The 20166-nt window shown below is 41.3% G+C and overlaps 1 long non-coding RNA gene across 3 annotated transcripts in view; it reads right to left on the minus strand.

Moving 5' to 3' along the window:
• Positions 1 to 622: 622 nt before the first annotated feature.
• The window catches only part of LOC138581293 (uncharacterized), a 77277-nt gene continuing 57733 nt past the window's right edge, over positions 623 to 20166 (minus strand). For all 3 annotated transcript variants that reach the window (XR_011304508.1, XR_011304506.1, XR_011304507.1), the window contains 2 exons: positions 7071 to 18257; positions 623 to 1026 (listed from right to left, as the gene is read on the minus strand). This is a non-coding gene — a long non-coding RNA (uncharacterized lncRNA). The remainder of the gene's footprint in view (positions 1027 to 7070; positions 18258 to 20166) is intronic.

The following is a 20166-nucleotide window of genomic DNA, read 5'->3' on the forward strand; positions in this document are numbered from 1 at the left end:
TCCCAGGTTGTATAGTCAATTTATATATCTCTGCACCTCGTTACTTACAAATAACAGGGCCAGGGCCAAGATTTTATCTAATTCCATTAAAAGTATCACTCCACTCAGGATTGTTTTCTGCTTAGATCATACTTGCACATTATCACAGGCAGGTGGGCACCCTCTTAAGGACTGGTTCAATTCCTCCCCTATAGGGAGAAACTGGCATCAGTCAACAGGGTGGATCAGCACTCCTTTAGGCTTTTATATAGCCTAAAGGAGTGCTGATCCACCCTGTTGACTGATGCCACTTTACAGTCGGTCTGCTATTTCTTCCACTAAAGAAGGCCTGTGGCGTTTACTCCTGGTAGGCCTCACTTCCAGTCTGTGCTAGTAATCCACCAATGGGTCTAAAAGGAGAGCAATCTGTGCCTTCTTGTTATCAATTTTTCTTCTTCCTCTTTTCTATCAGTCAGTGAGTGAGCAAGTCTGTCAGTGTGTTCCTGTAGTGAGTGTCTGTTGAATCTTTTATAGACACAAACCCCCACTATTACAAGCATCCATCCTGCTCCCTACACCAAATGCCCTTTGCACAGCACACTCTGCAACACACCGGAATAAGCACACAGGAGACCAGGTGTAGGACGTTTTAGTATATATTGAAAGCACAATCCAAACTGCCTGGGTGGACTGCTCTGCCATCCAGAGCCGGTTACATCCTTAAATACAGATAAGGTAGCTACTCCAGTCCTCATAACATTACTCATATCACAATGGTTGTCTGCGGCCTGCATCCGGGCCCATGTACGGCACGTAGGTATGTATGGGCAATCGGGGGACAAGTGATAAAAGTGTCCAAGTTCTTAGAATGAATGTCTTCCTGCGCACAGGTTAGTGTAGACTTGGGCTCTCGTTACAGCCTGTTAGGGACGAGCAGCGTGTACTTCTCGCAGAAATGGTTTTCCATCACCGGAGGCGTGTCCGTCACGCATTCCACAGCCACTGTCACCTTGCTGGCGTCAGCCCAAACCTTTCCTTGCGCAGGGCCTCAAAGAAATCAGATAAACACATAGTTAGATCTCGTAACATTTGCCCATTTTTCTTTCTTTTCTCTTTCTACAAGCAGTGTCTAATATTTCGCATTTCTACATTTTCCATTCCTTTTCGGCCTAAACATTTTACAAAAGCAATAATTCAATATATACATATCAATAGTATTACCAGGACCATGATGCTTGCTGCAATTTTGTGTCCCAATTCCCCCATACGCCCATGACCACCAGTCATTTGTTCCACTGCCATCCAAAGCGATTAGTTGGTACACTCTTGCCTGTTTTATCACTGCGATGTACTTATGAGCCCGTCTTGTTCCAAATATACGTAACATGAACTATTAAAAGTGGCGCACACTCCACCTTTGTGAGCTAGCAGTAAGTCGAGAGCCATCCTATTTTGCAAAGCAGTGGCACCTATGCTACGTATCTCTTTTTGCATGTGCCCTAATGCATCTGCTGTAGCATTAGCGAAGATCTTTAATGAAGCAGATGTTTACTAAGGTCCTCTCTAATTCATATATCTCCAGTGATGGGATCAATATTCTGACAAGCTGGTGGAACCCCGTGTTACATATTACCAATAGTTTTTCCCTGCTGTCCCTTTTATCACTCTGCAACCCTCTATGTAGTCCCATAATGATCATATCCAGTTGTAGATGTCCTACTGTGCAGACCCCTTCCCACTGTCTGGGCAATGTTTTGTAGGCCCGCCCTCCACAGAGCCAATACACCCCTGGGGTGTACAGGTGTATTTGGTAGCTATTTCCATTAAACAGCAACCCATTGTATATTGCCAAACCAACAAAGTAGTTTGTTTCATTTCTAGCCACGGTGTCCGTACATCTACAATCATCTGCGTGTACTATATGTCCTCTTGCATCTATTATTTCTCTGTGTACCTAGTTACATTTCATTCCCTGCGCCCTTCTTCATCCTAACAGGTACAGATTACCCTCTTAAATCCATAAATATAACTTTCTCTTGTGTCTATCGTGATTGTCATGGCACAATGCCCATATCCCCCTACTACATAATCCTATGGTCGCACTTCTCCCCTACCCCCTGATTTTATGTAGAATGGGGCAGAAAGTGATTCTTGGAATGTAAATTTAAAGGGGAAGACGTTTTTTTTCTGGTGAAAGATTCCGTCTCCCGTCCCCTGGAAGGGACGCCCGTGCCTATTTAATAACCGAGAGAATAAGTAACATAGTATACTGCATTGACCAATGGGACAGTGAAGGCTTGGTTATGAGGCACCTCTGCCAACTGAAGAGAGAAAAAGGGAAGGGAATATGCAGAGAGCAATGAGCACGACAAGGGTGTAGAGAAAGTGTGAAAGCATGGACCAAACGTGTACAGCAAAAGAATCTGGATAAATATGTGTTTTTTTGTCTTTTAGAAGATAGTAACATCTGTGGGGGTTTGTGGTTTGTTTTGATAATGCATGTAGCCCCCACTCCATTATGTATCAGAACTTGTTAATTGCCCAGTACAAAGTGCACAGCTGTCGTTCGCTCTGGAGTATTTTAATTCCATTTTCTTTGTAGTTTAATGAGTTTCATGCCACTAGCTGGTGAATGTCCTCATACCTTTGTGTCAGTATGGCAGCTTGTGTGCTTTATGATATAATTGGCCATATGTAAAAGGGCATTTCTGGGTTTGGGCTTACTAATGATGCTGCCCCGTTCAATAAAGCCCCAAATTTCTGAAAAGCCTCTGTGTGTTCCTTAGTCCAATCAAATCTATCTGATCTCAGTCATTTGTATAGTATTTTTGTATGTTCTGCAAAGAGGGAAGCAAAGTTTATTTAGAATCCCAAGATCCCTATGGCCCTGTGTAATGCAGTGTTATCAGTTGGGAATGGTAACGAGTTAATTAACTGCAGGCTGTCTCTGCATATGCTTTTTCCTTTTCCTGATATGGTCACCCCTAGAAAACATACCTCTATTTGGCAAATCAGTGCTTTCCCACTATTCAATTTGAGTCCCCCATCTGTAATGCCATTAGCGCTTCTCCTAGGTGTTCCTCATGTAGCTGCTCTGTCTCACTGCATATCAATACATCATCCACATATTAAATAAAAAATGTTGTACATGTTTCCCTGCAGTATTCTTTTCATTGCAGCATGGAAGATGGTGGGGCTGTCCCAGAGTCCCTGTGGTAAGACATTCCATACATACACCACCCCTTCAATCGTAAATGCTGTTAGTTCACGTGAATCAGTATGCAATGGGAGAGAATAGAACCCCTTGAATATATCTAGGACACTAACACCCACATGCCTGCTTGTATTTTTACCATCATTTCTGGGACTGAGGCCACTAACTGAGGTCTGGATTGTAAGTGTTGGTTGATTATACAGTAATCAATCGCTAGGCGGAATTAATCATCCGGTTTCTTCACCGCCCATACCGGAGATACAAATGGTACCCAGTATGTTCTGTAATGGATCCCCTCTCTTGTAGGGCCTTGAGTATATAATTTATATGTAGCCCATATGGTTTTAAATATTGTGGAATGCTAGCCAGTTTTAATACCACATTATCCTGGGTTTTCCCAGAATCCAGTCTGTGTTTTGCCCATATGTTCGGAAATCTCTCCTCCCACTCTGTTATGGTGCCATTTGTGCGCGTTAGGATATGCGTGTCGCCCTTTGTTGTTGCTGTGATAACTGCCATTGGTATGACGTGTACCGTACCTGCTGTACTTTGGAGGCAGAGACATTGGTTTGCTAGGTTAATAACTGCCCCCCTTTCAGTAAGGTGACAATCCCCAGAATATCCCCCCTGTTGCACATGGCTGTTTGCCAATGTTCACACCATTTAAAGTAATTGTTAGTTCCTTTATCAGGGAGGTTATTATGGGCCCCCCTATGCCCTGCATTTTCGTAATTTTTGAATGTTTGGTGTCTGTAAATTGTGCTTTAGTCAGAGTTAGCGCCGCCCCACTATCTACCAATATGGTCGCGTTGTGTGTGACTCCACCAGCTGAGAAAGAACCTTCCGCTGTCATGCGGCCCCATCTATCTTGGCATAGGGGTATCAATGCATCGTCCAACTCTGCTGGTTAGTCCCTGTCCTAGCAACCAGTGGAGCTTGTTACAGCAGCCACTGGCATGGCCCCTGTACTGGTAACTTGCTCTCTCAATTTCTGCGCCTTTTCCTCTATGTCATTGAGCTCCTGTTGCAGCTCCCAGGCCGTATCTGCCCCCTTTGCGTTCTGGTACAATTTAGCCCGTCTTTCTGTCATACAACACCTTACCCGCCGTACCTCTCCCTCCTCTACCCCGACTACGAAAAAATGTAGAATCCTCGCTATACCTCTGTATCATAGGTGACATTCCTCATTGGAGTCAGCGTTTCCCATCCCTGCTCCTCCATGTATCTGCACTCTGCCCACTCTTTGCATTCCATTACCGGTATTACCTTCCTTACTGCTAACCACGTATCATCTGCAGCATTCAGAATGTATGCCCATCCCTGGATCGTTTTTAGCCCTTCTTCAACATCCACCTTCCCTTCCACTACCCTAGTGATGTCCTTAGGTAGTAACTGCCATATGGTTATCTTCTCTACTACCCCCGGGTCCCTCATTGGTGTTTGTGTTAACATATCTGCAAAGCCGGATGGGTTTTGGTCCCTTCCGATCTTTAGCACTCACATTAGCTTTGGAAGTGCCAGTATTCGGTGGTGCTTCTTCATTAATGCCGTGATTGGGTCTATACACATCCTCCATCTAGTGTCCGCCCCCTTAGCCACATCTTCCACTAGGTGCCTGTCCTCTACATCAAAGAATCCCAGAATTATTAACCTTGATGTTTTGCAGACTGCTTTTAAGATCATGATGACTTGCACCCTGTCCAACCTGTGTGAATCCAATGTTTTGTACTTGGAGTGTAGTGCGCTAAATAATTCCATCGCACATTCCCCTCCACATAGCGTGGCATCTCTTTTAGGAGGGCCACCATTTTCATAATATCCTGTGGCCTCCCTTGGTGTTGCTCACGTGACTCCCCAACTTTCTAAAGTTCTTGTTCCATCTGAATTCCTGTTTCCCTATCTTTGTGTGCAATATCGTGTACCACTTCCCACTTTCCCACAGTACCCAACAGTTTTTCCCACATAGCCTTTGTTACTTTGTTATAGTTTACATTATCCAAATTTAGCTACTCCCTTAATTCCTGTACCGTTGGTGTACTATCCATTTCGTTTTTTTATAAAATCTTCCCCCCCGTTTGTAATACTATCAGTGCCATTTTTACTGCATTATTATATAGTGGGGGGCTTACACATTCCTCCGGTTGAGTAGTTTTCACAGACAACAGCGGATATGCCCTATCAACCTTGTCTGGGTGGTGTTGTCTGTACACCTCAAATGCATTTTTGTGCATTTCTAGCTCCGCTTGACAGCAAGCTGTCGTCTAGCGTCTTCACATTCTTGTGCCTCGAGCACAATAGTGGAGGACATCTGCATACAGTGAATATTGGCCATTTGCTGTGCATACATGAGCTAATATCTCATGTCGCACAGCAGTGCATTTTGGCGTGTAACCTCATCATTCTCCCCTTTAGTTATATGATACATTTTCCAGAGACATGACATTGATCTTGTTCTTACAATAATACTTTTTGCCTGTGTTGAATAGCAATTCATTAATCAGATCCTCCAGCGTTCTTAGAGGTCTATCAATATTTGACCACATACATATTCCCTTTTTTTCTTCCAAAAGTCTTCAATGACCTCTTTTGCCTCCTCTTCCCGCCTGGTCAGTGGACTGCCATCCGCTATCTGTCTTATTCCTTCTGTCCCTAGCAACCCTACCGCAGTGTACTCTTCCAAACCTGCACAGTTCTTAATGTCAATACAGCTTTGACCCTGCCCCTGTCTCTGATGACCAGCGCTCTGACTGCACCAAAAGCCCTACTCTCACATGCTCTGACTTCACTGCGGCCCTGTTGATGCCCTTCGACTCTGCACTAATAATAGTACTGTGAGGCAGCTGTCCCAACAAGACCAGCAGCAGTACATCTGTGCGTCTCAGAGACCCCAGGACTCCGAAGACAGCAGTTCTCGTTCTGTGGCCGAAAAAAGTGCAAGACGTCGTGCGACATTTGAGCTACGGCCGTGAGACATTCCACGTTATTAAATAAGAAAACGAACCAGATAAGATCTAATATAAATCCTCCACGTTAAAGAAAAAGAAAAACAAAAGTGGATACCCTCGAGCCAGACAAGAGAAAGTGATAGCACTATCTGCCCTGTGGTCGACATTCGAACAGAAGGAACATATCTGTTGTTTAAACATTGGGAGTGCATCGTTCAAAAGCAGGATAATGGTGTGTTACGTTTGCAGCATCCCATTGTGCAAGTGAAGGACCAGTTTGAAGACATATCTGGGTACCAGCGAGGAATTGATTCCATTGCACCTTCTACATCTCCGAACTTTATAGATGGAGATGAAGTAGCTCACTCCAGTCCTTGTAAGGCAAGACTTAACAAGATTCTTGCTTCAGTTCCTGATAAAGGTCTGAAAAACAGAAGAATGGTAATGCCCGGTCCCAAAACTGGAACACGTGTCAACCAAGAAAACTGTTTGTAATTGTAACGAACGGAAAGTGACACCTGTACTAAAAATAGGGTCTAAATATGTTGTACAAGTACTTGTCTGAAATACGGTGTAACAAAGTTTCGGTTACACATAAAAGTGGATAGCTGTTGCTGATTTGAGAGTATGCTTGTGAACGAATGATGGAGATAATTCTAGTACGAGCTGAAATTTGTATTAACTTGATTTTACGGTATTTGTATGTATTGCTTAGCTGTAATGACATACATATATATTTTTGTAATGATGAAATAAAATTATATTGAAAATAGGCTGAACTAGAGAATCCTGTCATCCTCCATCTACTGGTCCATCCTGCTATATTTTGTCTCCGAAGGCAGCAGTCTCCCTTGCAAATTTGTCAGTGCTTATTAGAACTAAAAAAAAATTACATATACATAGGTACAGCGAAAAGCATTCTTTTCACTTACCTTGTTGGATATTGACTCCGACCGTGCCAGCAAAAAGGTGAGAAGGGGAGCTCCCGGTTTCCGGCACCACTTATTACAAGCGTCCGTCCTGCTGCCTACAGCAAATGCCCTTTGAACAGCACACTCTGCAACACACAAGAATAAGCACACAGAAGACCAGGAGTAGGAAGTTTTAGCATATATTGAAAGCAAGATCCAAACTGCCTGGGTGGACTGCTCTGCCATTACAGGCCGATTACATCCTTATTTACAGATAAGGTAGCTACTTCAGTCCTCATCACATTACTCATGTCCCATGGGTTGCCTGCTGCCTGCATCCGGGCCCATGTACGGCACGTAGGTATGTAGTGGCAAATCAGGGTACAAGTGATAAGTGTCCAAGTTCTTAGAATGAATGTCTTCCTGCGCACGGATCAGTGTAGCCTTGGGCTCTTGTTACAGCTTGTTAGGCACGAGCAGCGTGTACTTCTCGCAGAAATGGTTTCCCATCGCCGGAGGCGTGTCCATCACGCATTCCACAGCCACCGTCACCTTGCTGGCGTCAGCCCAAACCTTTCCTTGCGCAGGGCCTCAAAGAAAGCAGATAAACACAGTTAGATCTTGTAACACCCACCTTTTTGAGGTGTGTATACTGTCCCCAATCTAATTGAAAAGTATTCCAAAAGTGACATACCCCTGCACCGTCATTGGACATAGGAATTAAGAGGGCAGTCTGATGGGAGTACATTCTACACCCTGTTTCCCTCCCATTCAATGTGATAACATTTTTAATGTAAGAACTCTCAGAAATGACAACAGTCTGAAATAGTATATTCTACACATATGGCAACTTTACTAATTAGCTCACCGTATTTCTCTCTATTGCACGAATCAAACAATGCAATTTTCATCATGCAAGGCATAAATTAGGTTTCAAAAATTGATTAGCAGAGTTTGCCAATTAAATCTTTTGTGATTAGCGAACAGACCCATTTGATTAGCAATTTTGTACTAATATTTTTAATGTCACCATAAGTTATTTGTGCCCAAGACATGAAATGAGCAAAAATACAGCAGTTTTGAATACCGCTGAAATAAGACATTATTGATAGGAGCCAGGCCTTGCAAAATCTTCAGCAAGACCTGCAGGTCGGGTAACTTAGTTTACCTATTCAACCTAAGAGAAATGCACTCTAGCCAGGGAAACGGAGGACAACACATTTAAAATGTGATTTCTGTAAAACGGTGCATGTCACTACAAACCCACTTTATGTTCAGAGCACTGCTGCCACCCAGAGGCCGCTATGCACAGTGAAACCTTTGACATTTTATTTGAGATTTACTGTAAAGTAAATAAATACAAGTTTCAAACCTCTCTTGCACATGCTACTTGCCCTTCATAAAATCCACTTGACTATGCAAGTGGGCGAAAATACTTTGCGAGCCTTGGGTGCGTGTCTGCAAAACGTGGAAGGTTAGCTGCATGAATGGACACAAATACATAAGATAAAAAGGCTCTGAAAACAGTTTGACCAGCTGCCTCCTGCAAGTTGCAATATATAATACAATCATAATCATAAAGCAAAGCGAGTTCAGGAGGCCAACTACAGTGTCTGGTATTGCAGTAGATCTGTAGATGTACAGACTGGATGGAACTATTGATCACTACTTTGCATAAGCATCTAGTTTGCATACTGTATTCGTTATGTAAGCAACAGGGTGATTAGATAGAATGTCAAGGAGTATGGGTACGCTCATGGGAGCACCAGTTGCAAGCTGTAGTCAACCTGTCATTTACAGAACTAGATTTGTCATGTACATGGTCAAAAGTCTTCACTTGTCAATATGATGCATCTTCCCCAACAAAATTAATTGTAGTTGACACTATGAAATTTAGAACACCAACCTAAACTTTACTGGAGAGATGATGCAGTGTTTTTCAGTATCAATACTGTAATTATGCATTCTGTAACAACTTACATTTTAAGAATGGAATTGCAAGATTGTCCTTTTTGAAATATACAGTTAAAACAGTGGTATTTGCAGGGCAGGATATTGAAAACTTAGTGAAAGTATCATCACGATTATTTCTGGTTTGCAATTATTTGAAAAAGAAAGGCATTCTTGCATAGCACTCCCACACATGCCTTTGGCACTAGTGAAGGAGAGGATTACTGCTGCGCTTTTTCTCCATCAGCACTTGTGAACACAGGAAAAAGAGATTGAAGAGGGCACCGAGAACGAGAGAGGAGTACAGGGCGAGCTGTGATTTAATAGAAGAGGGCAACTTAAATAGCTAGCTTTGCTACACAAGTGCACATTTGATTAGCAAACCTTCAGAATTACATAGTAAATTGCTACGCGACACTGCTTATTTTATGCCTTGTCATGACATCACAAATGGTTAATGAGATGCAGGTTTTTTCTATATAATTCACTCCTACATTTATATACAAATTATATTCCCATCTCCAGTAATGGGCTTGTCACTGCGGATGCTAGAGCATATGACAATTTCTGCACATTGAAATACAAATTTGCGTCATTAGAAATAACAAAAGAATTTTTTTTTAGTACACCCAATACTCAAACAGAATGTTTAACAAAATGAATGAGCTTGCTGCAACATTCCGTTTGGGAAACATCAACAGAAATACGAATCCAGTGCGGTTTCCCCAATGCATTTTTTCTTTTCTTTTTAAACCAAACATGACAGTTCATCTGCATTGCTCTCTGTCAATAAAAGAGCATGGGTTTTCAGGGTCTGGCAATCTTAGACAACCTTCCCTTTTTATTCAAAAGGTCAGTTTCTTACTCGAGGAGAGGTGTGGGAGATCATTCATTATCTTAAGCCCATCATACAGAGACGCAGGCCATAAAAACACTGCCTTAGGATTGATAGCAATTTCAGCCTCCCCGTGACAAAGTCCCAAAGACTGTTATGGCTCAAACTACAGGAATTCTAGCTGCTTGAGAAAACATGGGATCTGTCCTAACATCTCATTGCTGGTGGAGATGAATTGAACAGACTACCAGATGTCAGAGTTCAAACCTATAGCCGACGCTGCATTCATGTTGGTTTCTCTTTTGGTTGGTTGTCACTTTTAAAAAGTAATTTTTCTATGCCCATAATTTTTTTTCACCAAATACACAGCATTTATTGCTCTGGTTTATCGAAGGCCCACCAAACGTCCACATTTCATCATCTGTAGGTTTCATAACTACAACCCCCGATTTCTGCAAGGGAAAACAAACAGTGGTAGAAAATGCAAAGAAAAATGTGTTTTTACTGTCACTTTAAATTGCTATTTTTCTTGGATTAAGCAGTTCTCCATTTTAATAAGAATTGCAGGATATTTTCTTGTACTTGAGATGTTCATGTCAGGCCTTGTCACTGTATTTTGATGTGAGGGGACTTGAAAATACTGCACACTTTGATTGCTCATGTGTTTTTCAAATGCTGTGCGCAACCGCAGCTTACATCTTTGTTTTTAAAATAGCACTTTGCTCTGCATCTTTTCTTTGAAGGGGATTTCTCTGCAAACATATTGCTTGACTGGCCGGGTAGGGACGAATTTAGCACATTCATCAGCTCTACTTTAGTTCCCTTTCAATCTTCATTAAACCAGCTGGCACCCTCATTCTCTGATGTTCCTTTATCTCTATGACAAAGCTGGAGTAGATACGCAGGATTAAATGCTGATGTTGCAAGACCCTTTCAGTAGTGCACGATTGAGCTAAAATAGAAGCCAGTAAACTACTCTTTCACCTATAATCCTTTTTTTTTGTTGCAATGACAGCATCACATCTAATTCTATTTAAGAGGGGAGTAACACCACCACCGGAAAAGCACACAGAAGACCAGGTGTAGGACGTTTTAGCATATATTAAAAGCACGATCCAAAATGCCTGGGTGGACTGCTCTGACATTCCAGGTCGGTTACATCCTTAAATACAGATGAGGTAGCTACTTCAGTCCTTATCACATTACTCATGTCCCAAGTGTTGTCTGCTGCCTGCATCCGGGCCCATGTACGGCACGTAGTGGCAAATCAGTGGATAAGTGATAAAAGTGTCCAAGTTCTTAGAATGAATGTCTTCCTGCGCACGGGTCAGTGTAGCCTTGGGCTCTTGTTACAGCTTATTAGGCACAAGCAGTGTGTACTTCTCGCAGAAATGGTTTCCCATCGCCGGAGGCGTGTCCATCACGCATTCCACAGCCACTGTGGCCTTGCTGGAGTCAGCCCAAACCTTTCCTTGCGCAGGGCCTCAAAGAAAGCAGATAAACACAGTTAGATCTTGTAACACCCACCTTTTTGAGGTGTATACTGTCCCCAATCTGATTGAAAAGTGTTCCAAAAGTGACATACCCCTGCACTGTCATTGGACATAGGAATGAAGAGGGCAGTCTGATGGGAGTACATTCTACACCCTGTTTCCCACCCATTCAATGTGATGTAATTTCAGAGAGTTCTTACATTAAAAATGTTAACAGTGTGAAATAATATATTCTACACATATGGCAACTTCACTAATTAGGTCACCGTATTTCTCTCTCTTGCACAAATCAAACAATGCAATTTTCATCATGCAAGGAATAAATTAGGTTTCAAAAATTGATTAGCAGAGTTTGCTAATTAAATCTTTTTTGATTAGCCAACAGACCCATTTGATTAGCAATTTTGTACTAATTTTGTACTCATATTTTTAATGTCACCAGAAGTTATTTGTGCTCAAGACATGAAATGAGCAGAAAAACAGCAGTTTTGCATACTGCTGAAATAAGATATTATTGATAGGAGCCAGGCCTTGTAAAATCTTCAGCAAGACCTGCAGGTCAGGTAACTTAGTTTACCTATTCAACCTAAGAGAAATGCACTCTAGCCAGGGCAACGGAGGACAACAAATTTAAAATATGATTTCTGTAAAACAGTGCATGTCACTACAAACCCACTTTATAATCAGAACACTGCTGCCACCCAGAGGCCGCTATGCACAGTGAAACCTTTGACATTTTATTTGATAGTTACTGCAAAGTAAACGTTAAATAAAAGCTTCAAACCTCTCTTGCAAATGCTACTTGCCCTTCATAAAATCCACTTGACTGTGCGAGTGGGTGAAAAGACTTTGCGAGCCTTGGATGAGTGTCTGTAAAACGTAGAAGATTAGCTGCATGAATGGACACAAAAACATAAGATAAAAAGGCTCTGAAAACAGTTTGACCAGCTGCCTCCTGCAAGTTGCAATATATAATACAATCATAATCATAAAGCAAAGCGAGCTCAGGAGGCCAACTACAGTGTTTGGTATTGCAGTAGATCTGTAGATGTACAGACTGGATGGAACTATTGATCACTACTTTGCATAAGCATCTAGTTTGCATAGTGTATTCGTTATGTAAGCAACAGGGTGATTAGATAGAATGTCAAGGAGTATGGGTACGCTCATGGGAGCACCAGTTGAAAGCTGTAGTCAACCTGCCATTTACAGAACTAGATTTGCCATCAAAAGCATTTAATCATGTGATCATGTACATTTTCAAAAGTGTTCACTTGTCAATATGATGCATCTTCCCCAACAAAATTAATTGTAGTTGACACTATGAAATTTAGAACACTAACCTAAACTTTACTGGAGAGATGATGCAGTGTTTTACAGTATCAATACTGTAATTATGCATTATGTAACAATCTTGCAATTCCATTCTTAAAATGTAAGTTGTCTTTTTTGAAATATACAGTTAAAACATAGTGGACTTTGCAGGCAGGATATTGAAAGCTTAGTGAAAGTATCATCACGATTATTTCTGGTTTGCAATTATTTGAAAAAGAAAGACATTCTTGCATAGCACTCCCACACATGCCTTTGGCACTAGTGAAGGAGATGATTACTGCTGCACCTTTTCTCCAATAGCACTTGTGAATACAGGAAAAAGAGATTGAAGAGGGCACCGAGAACGAGAGAGGAATGCAGGGCGAGCTGTGATTTAATAGAAGAGGGCAACTTAAATAGCTAACTTTGCTACACATATGTGCACATTTGATTAGCAAACCTTCAGAATTACATAGTAAATTGCTACGCAACACTGCTTATTTTATGCCTTGTCATGACATCACAAATGGTTAATGAGATGCATTCACTCCTACATTTATACACAAATTATATTCCCATCTCAAAGTAATGGGCTTGTCACTGCGGATGCTAGAGCATATGGCAATTTCTGCACATTGAAATACAAATTTGCATTATTAGAAATCACATAAGAATTTTATTTTAGTACACCCAATACTCAAACAGAATGAACGAATGATCTTGCTGCAACATTCCGTTTGGGAAATATCAACAGAAATACGAATCCAGTGCTGTTTCCCCAATGCATTTTTTCTTTTCCTTTTTAACCAAATATGACAGTTCATCTGCATTGCTCTCTGTCAATAACAGAGCATGGGTTTTCAGGGTCTGGCAATCTTAGACAACCTTCCCTTTTTATTCAAAAGGTCAGTTTCTTACTGCAAGCGAGGTGTGGGAGATTAAAATAGCAGATTAGGCAAAACAGATCCGCTGGTATAGCTGAACTCCCAATTTTTTCACTATATATATTTTTTCATTATCTCAAGCCCATCATACAGAGACGCAGGCCATGAAAACACTGCCTTAGGATTGATAGCAATTTCAGCCTCCCCGTGACAAAGTCCCAAAGACTGTTGTTATGGCTCAAACTACAGGAATTCTAGCTGCTTCAGGAAACATGGGATCTGTCTTTACATCTCATTGCTGGTGGAGATGAATTGAACAGAATACCAGATGTCAGAGTTCAAACCTATAGCCGACGCTGGATTCATGTTGGTTTCTCTTTTGGTTGGTTGTCACTTTTAAAAATTAATTTTTCTATGCCCATAATTTTTTTTCACCAAATACACAGCAGTTATTGCTCTGGCTTATCGAAGGCCCACCAAAGGTCCACATTTCATCATCTGCAGGTTTCATAACTACAACCCCCGATTTCTGCAAGGGAAAACAAACAGTGGTAGAAAATGCAAAGAAAAATGTGTTTTTACTGTCACTTTAAATTGCTATTTTTCTTGGATTAAGCAGTTCTCCATTTTAATAAGAATTGCAGGATATTTTCTTGTACTTGAGATGTTCATGTCAGGCCTTGTCACTGTATTTTGATGTGAGGGGACTTGAAAATACTGCACACTTTGATTGCTCATGTGTTTTTCAAATGCTGTGCGCAACCGCAGCTTACATCTTTGTTTTTAAAATAGCACTTTGCTCTGCATCTTTTCTTTGAAGGAGATTTCTCTGCAAACACATTGCTTGACTGGCCGGGTAGGGACGAATTTAGCACATTCATCAGCTCTACTTTAGTTCCCTTTCAATCTTCATTAAACCAGCTGGTACCCTCATTCTCTGATGTTCCTTTATCTCTATGACAAAGCTGGAGTAGATACGCAGGATTAAATGCTGATGTTGCAAGACCCTTTCAGTAGTGCACGATTGAGCTAAAATAGAAGCCAGTAAACTACTCTTTCACCTATAATCCTTTTTTTTTGTTGCAATGACAGCATCACATCTAATTCTATTTAAGAGGGGAGTAACACCACCACCGGAAAAGCACACAGAAGACCAGGTGTAGGACGTTTTAGCATATATTAAAAGCACGATCCAAAATGCCTGGGTGGACTGCTCTGCCATTCCAGGTCGGTTACATCCTTAAATACAGATGAGGTAGCTACTTCAGTCCTTATCACATTACTCATGTCCCAAGGGTTGTCTGCTGCCTGCATCCGGGCCCATGTACGGCACGTAGTGGCAAATCAGTGGATAAGTGATAAAAGTGTCCAAGTTCTTAGAATGAATGTCTTCCTGCGCACGGGTCAGTGTAGCCTTGGGCTCTTGTTACAGCTTATTAGGCACAAGCAGTGTGTACTTCTCGCAGAAATGGTTTCCCATCGCCGGAGGCGTGTCCATCACGCATTTCACAGCCACTGTGGCCTTGCTGGAGTCAGCCCAAACCTTTCCTTGCGCAGGGCCTCAAAGAAAGCAGATAAACACAGTTAGATCTTGTAACACCCACCTTTTTGAGGTGTATACTGTCCCCAATCTGATTGAAAAGTGTTCCAAAAGTGACATACCCCTGCACTGTCATTGGACATAGGAATGAAGAGGGCAGTCTGATGGGAGTACATTCTACACCCTGTTTCCCACCCATTCAATGTGATGTAATTTCAGAGAGTTCTTACATTAAAAATGTTAACAGTGTGAAATAATATATTCTACACATATGGCAACTTCACTAATTAGGTCACCGTATTTCTCTCTCTTGCACAAATCAAACAATGCAATTTTCATCATGCAAGGAATAAATTAGGTTTCAAAAATTGATTAGCAGAGTTTGCTAATTAAATCTTTTTTGATTAGCCAACAGACCCATTTGATTAGCAATTTTGTACTAATTTTGTACTCATATTTTTAATGTCACCAGAAGTTTTGTGCCCAAGACATGAAATGAGCAAAAAAACAGCAGTTTTGCATACTGCTGAAATAAGATATTATTGATAGGAGCCAGGCCTTGTAAAATCTTCAGCAAGACCTGCAGGTCAGGTAACTTAGTTTACCTATTCAACCTAAGAGAAATGCACTCTAGCCAGGGCAACGGAGGACAACAAATTTAAAATATGATTTCTGTAAAACAGTGCATGTCACTACAAACCCACTTTATAATCAGAACACTGCTGCCACCCAGAGGCCGCTATGCACAGTGAAACCTTTGACATTTTATTTGATAGTTACTGCAAAGTAAACGTTAAATAAAAGCTTCAAACCTCTCTTGCAAATGCTACTTGCCCTTCATAAAATCCACTTGACTGTGCGAGTGGGTGAAAAGACTTTGCGAGCCTTGGATGAGTGTCTGTAAAACGTAGAAGATTAGCTGCATGAATGGACACAAAAACATAAGATAAAAAGGCTCTGAAAACAGTTTGACCAGCTGCCTCCTGCAAGTTGCAATATATAATACAATCATAATCATAAAGCAAAGCGAGCTCAGGAGGCCAACTACAGTGTTTGGTATTGCAGTAGATCTGTAGATGTACAGACTGGATGGAACTATTGATCACTACTTTGCATAAGCATCTAGTTTGCATAGTGTATTCGTTATGTAAGCAACAGGGTGATTAGATAGAATGTCAAGGAGTATGGGTACGCTCATGGGAGCACCAGTTGAAAGCTGTAGTCAACCTGCCATTTACAGAACTAGATTTGCCATCAAAAGCATTTAATCATGTGATCATGTACATTTTCAAAAGTGTTCACTTGTCAATATGATGCATCTTCCCCAACAAAATTAATTGTAGTTGACACTATGAAATTTAGAACACTAACCTAAACTTTACTGGAGAGATGATGCAGTGTTTTACAGTATCAATACTGTAATTATGCATTATGTAACAACTTACATTTTAAGAATGGAATTGCAAGATTGTCTTTTTTGAAATATACAGTTAAAACATAGTGGACTTTGCAGGGCAGGATATTGAAAGCTTAGTGAAAGTATCATCACGATTATTTCTGGTTTGCAATTATTTGAAAAAGAAAGACATTCTTGCATAGCACTCCCACACATGCCTTTGGCACTAGTGAAGGAGATGATTACTGCTGCACCTTTTCTCCAATAGCACTTGTGAATACAGGAAAAAGAGATTGAAGAGGGCACCGAGAACGAGAGAGGAATGCAGGGCGAGCTGTGATTTAATAGAAGAGGGCAACTTAAATAGCTAACTTTGCTACACATATGTGCACATTTGATTAGCAAACCTTCAGAATTACATAGTAAATTGCTACGCAACACTGCTTATTTTATGCCTTGTCATGACATCACAAATGGTTAATGAGATGCATTCACTCCTACATTTATACACAAATTATATTCCCATCTCAAAGTAATGGGCTTGTCACTGCGGATGCTAGAGCATATGGCAATTTCTGCACATTGAAATACAAATTTGCATTATTAGAAATCACATAAGAATTTTATTTTAGTACACCCAATACTCAAACAGAATGAACGAATGATCTTGCTGCAACATTCCGTTTGGGAAATATCAACAGAAATACAAATCCAGTGCTGTTTCCCCAATGCATTTTTTCTTTTCCTTTTTAACCAAATATGACAGTTCATCTGCATTGCTCTCTGTCAATAACAGAGCATGGGTTTTCAGGGTCTGGCAATCTTAGACAACCTTCCCTTTTTATTCAAAAGGTCAGTTTCTTACTGCAAGCGAGGTGTGGGAGATTAAAATAGCAGATTAGGCAAAACAGATCCGCTGGTATAGCTGAACTCCCAATTTTTTCATTATATATATTTTTTCATTATCTTAAGCCCATCATACAGAGACGCAGGCCATGAAAACACTGCCTTAGGATTGATAGCAATTTCAGCCTCCCCGTGACAAAGTCCCAAAGACTGTTGTTATGGCTCAAACTACAGGAATTCTAGCTGCTTCAGGAAACATGGGATCTGTCTTTACATCTCATTGCTGGTGGAGATGAATTGAACAGAATACCAGATGTCAGAGTTCAAACCTATAGCCGACACTGGATTCATGTTGGTTTCTCTTTTGGTTGGTTGTCACTTTTAAAAATTAATTTTTCTATGCCCATATTTTTTTTTCACCAAATACACAGCAGTTATTGCTCTGGCTTATCGAAGGCCCACCAAAGGTCCACATTTCATCATCTGCAGGTTTCATAACCACAACCCCCGATTTCTGCAAGGGAAAATAAACAGTGGTAGAAAATGCAAAGAAAAATGTGTTTTTACTGTCACTTTAAATTGCTATTTTTCTTGGATTAAGAAGTTCTCCATTTTAATAAGAATTGCAGGATATTTTCGTGTACTTGAGATGTTCATGTCAGGCCTTGTCACTGTATTTTGATGTGAGGGGACTTGAAAATACTGCACACTTTGATTGCTCATGTGTTTTTCAAATGCTGTGCGCAACCGCAGCTTACATCTTTGTTTTTAAAATAGCACTTTGCTCTGCATCTTTTCTTTCAAGGAAATTTCTCTGCAAACACATTGCTTGATTGGCCGGGTGGGGACGAACTTGGCACATTCATCAGCTCTGCTTTAGTTCTCTTACAATCTTCATTAAACCAGCTGGCACCCTCATTCTCTGATGTTCCTTTATCTCTATGACAAAGCTGGAGGAGATACGCAGGATTAAATGCTGATATTGCTAGACCCTTTCAGTAGCACAGCCTTGAGCTAAAACAGAAGCCAGTAAACTACTCTTTCACTTACATATTTTTTTTTTTTAGCAATGCCAGCATCACATCTAATTCTATTTAAGAGGGGAGTAACAAAAACAAGGAAAATAAAAGGGCACATCTACCATGACATGGAAACCCAATTTCTGTTAGAACAAAGGGTCTGAATATATGGCAATGATAATGAATTGCAAAATTTGGAAGGAAATGTTACATCATGGTCCATATTACCCTAAGATTTGATGAGAATTTTATTGAACACATGTCAATGAAATATAATTGCATGATTCAAAATACATATTTTGGAGCGCATCAAACAGAGTTTTGAGATTATTTCTCAAGTTTTTCTAATTCTTTTCCGTTTGCACTTACGACATTATTGGTCATAGGACATATGGTTTCATCCAGACTTCCTATACCTTCGCACAAAATCAGGGACAGTGCACAATGGTACGATACTAGAGCCAAAACTACTTTGAATTTCTTAATGGAATTCCAAATACTTAGGGGTGATGCACAGATAATCTAGTGTTGATTTACCTTGATTTCGAAACATGTAGTTGTCAGGGATATCACTCTTGTGGCGAACATTAATTGATCATAATCTCACATCATGTAGCCAGTGAAACAGCTAAAGTCCATTCGCCCAGCCACGGAGATCTAACATGCACGGCAATGGGATATAAAACATTGAGTCCTCAATGTCATCCAGGAGTCTTTCAGGCACCCTGTTAATTATTTTAAGATTGAAATCTCCCCCCCAATCCCTCCAAGCATAAAACTAGAGGGTTTGCCTGATGTCCGATTCAATCGATGTTCCATAGTTCATTTTAAATTGGCAGATGTGGATTCCGTAGCATCATTGCAGATACTATTGTAAAAGTTGACTATATATAGCAGGGGGCCCTCTTTGGTTAATCTTACTGAGTTGAAATGGACATTTTGAGAGGCATGTTGTAATGGGATTAATGCAGCTTCCCAAGGAACGTTCACGAATGTTGTTAAGCCTCAGTAGGTGCGACCTCTCATCTTTTAATGCAGTACAATTTGGAATGTGGCAAAGCCATCAAGCCCTATAGGGTCCAAGGCCCAGGTTTCCTACAGGAGAATCAAATCCAAAATGTTGGTTAATGCAGATTTTCAGCCTACAGGGAAGGCAGCCGCCCATGACCAGGGACATCCCGCCCCTCCCCCCCCCGCAACCATCCTGGAATTCTGGCTGGCCTGCTTTACAGCTTTTCCCTCGGGGAAAGAACGGGGACCGTGCAGGGGCTCCCTGGAACCGCCACTGAGCTTGGGGACAGTCAGCCTACATGGAAGACAGCCACCCAAGACCACGAACATCACCCCCACCATCCTGGAATCCTGGCTGGCCTGTGTTTCAGTTTTTCCCACTGGGAAAGGACGGGGGACCCTGCCTGGGCTCCCTGGAAACGCCACTGGGCTTGGGGAAAGTCAACCCACATGGGAGACAGCCATGCAACGCCAGCGACATCAACCCCAACCATCTTGGTACTCTGGCTGGCCTGCATTACAGTTTTCCCTCCAGGAAAGGACAGAGACCTTGCCGGGGCTCCCTGGAACCACCGCTGGGCTTGGCTATGGTCAACCCACATGGGAAACAACACAACAAACAGAGGGAAGGATTTAATAATCTGAGTGGGATTTCTTTCCTACGTTATATCCCATAACTTTTTCACATATCTAAACGGACAAAGGAGCATTGTCTCATGCATATGTTTCTATTTTAAAGCACACAAAAATGCATGTGCAAATGCATGTGCCGCATATATAAAAGATTAGCTACCCCCTGCAGTGGGTAGCTAATCTCTTTCATCAGCAT

The sequence above is a fragment of the Ambystoma mexicanum genome, chromosome 3p, assembly GCF_040938575.1.
Source record: "Ambystoma mexicanum isolate Mex_15411 chromosome 3p, UKY_AmexF1_1, whole genome shotgun sequence".
NCBI lineage: Eukaryota > Metazoa > Chordata > Amphibia > Caudata > Ambystomatidae > Ambystoma > Ambystoma mexicanum.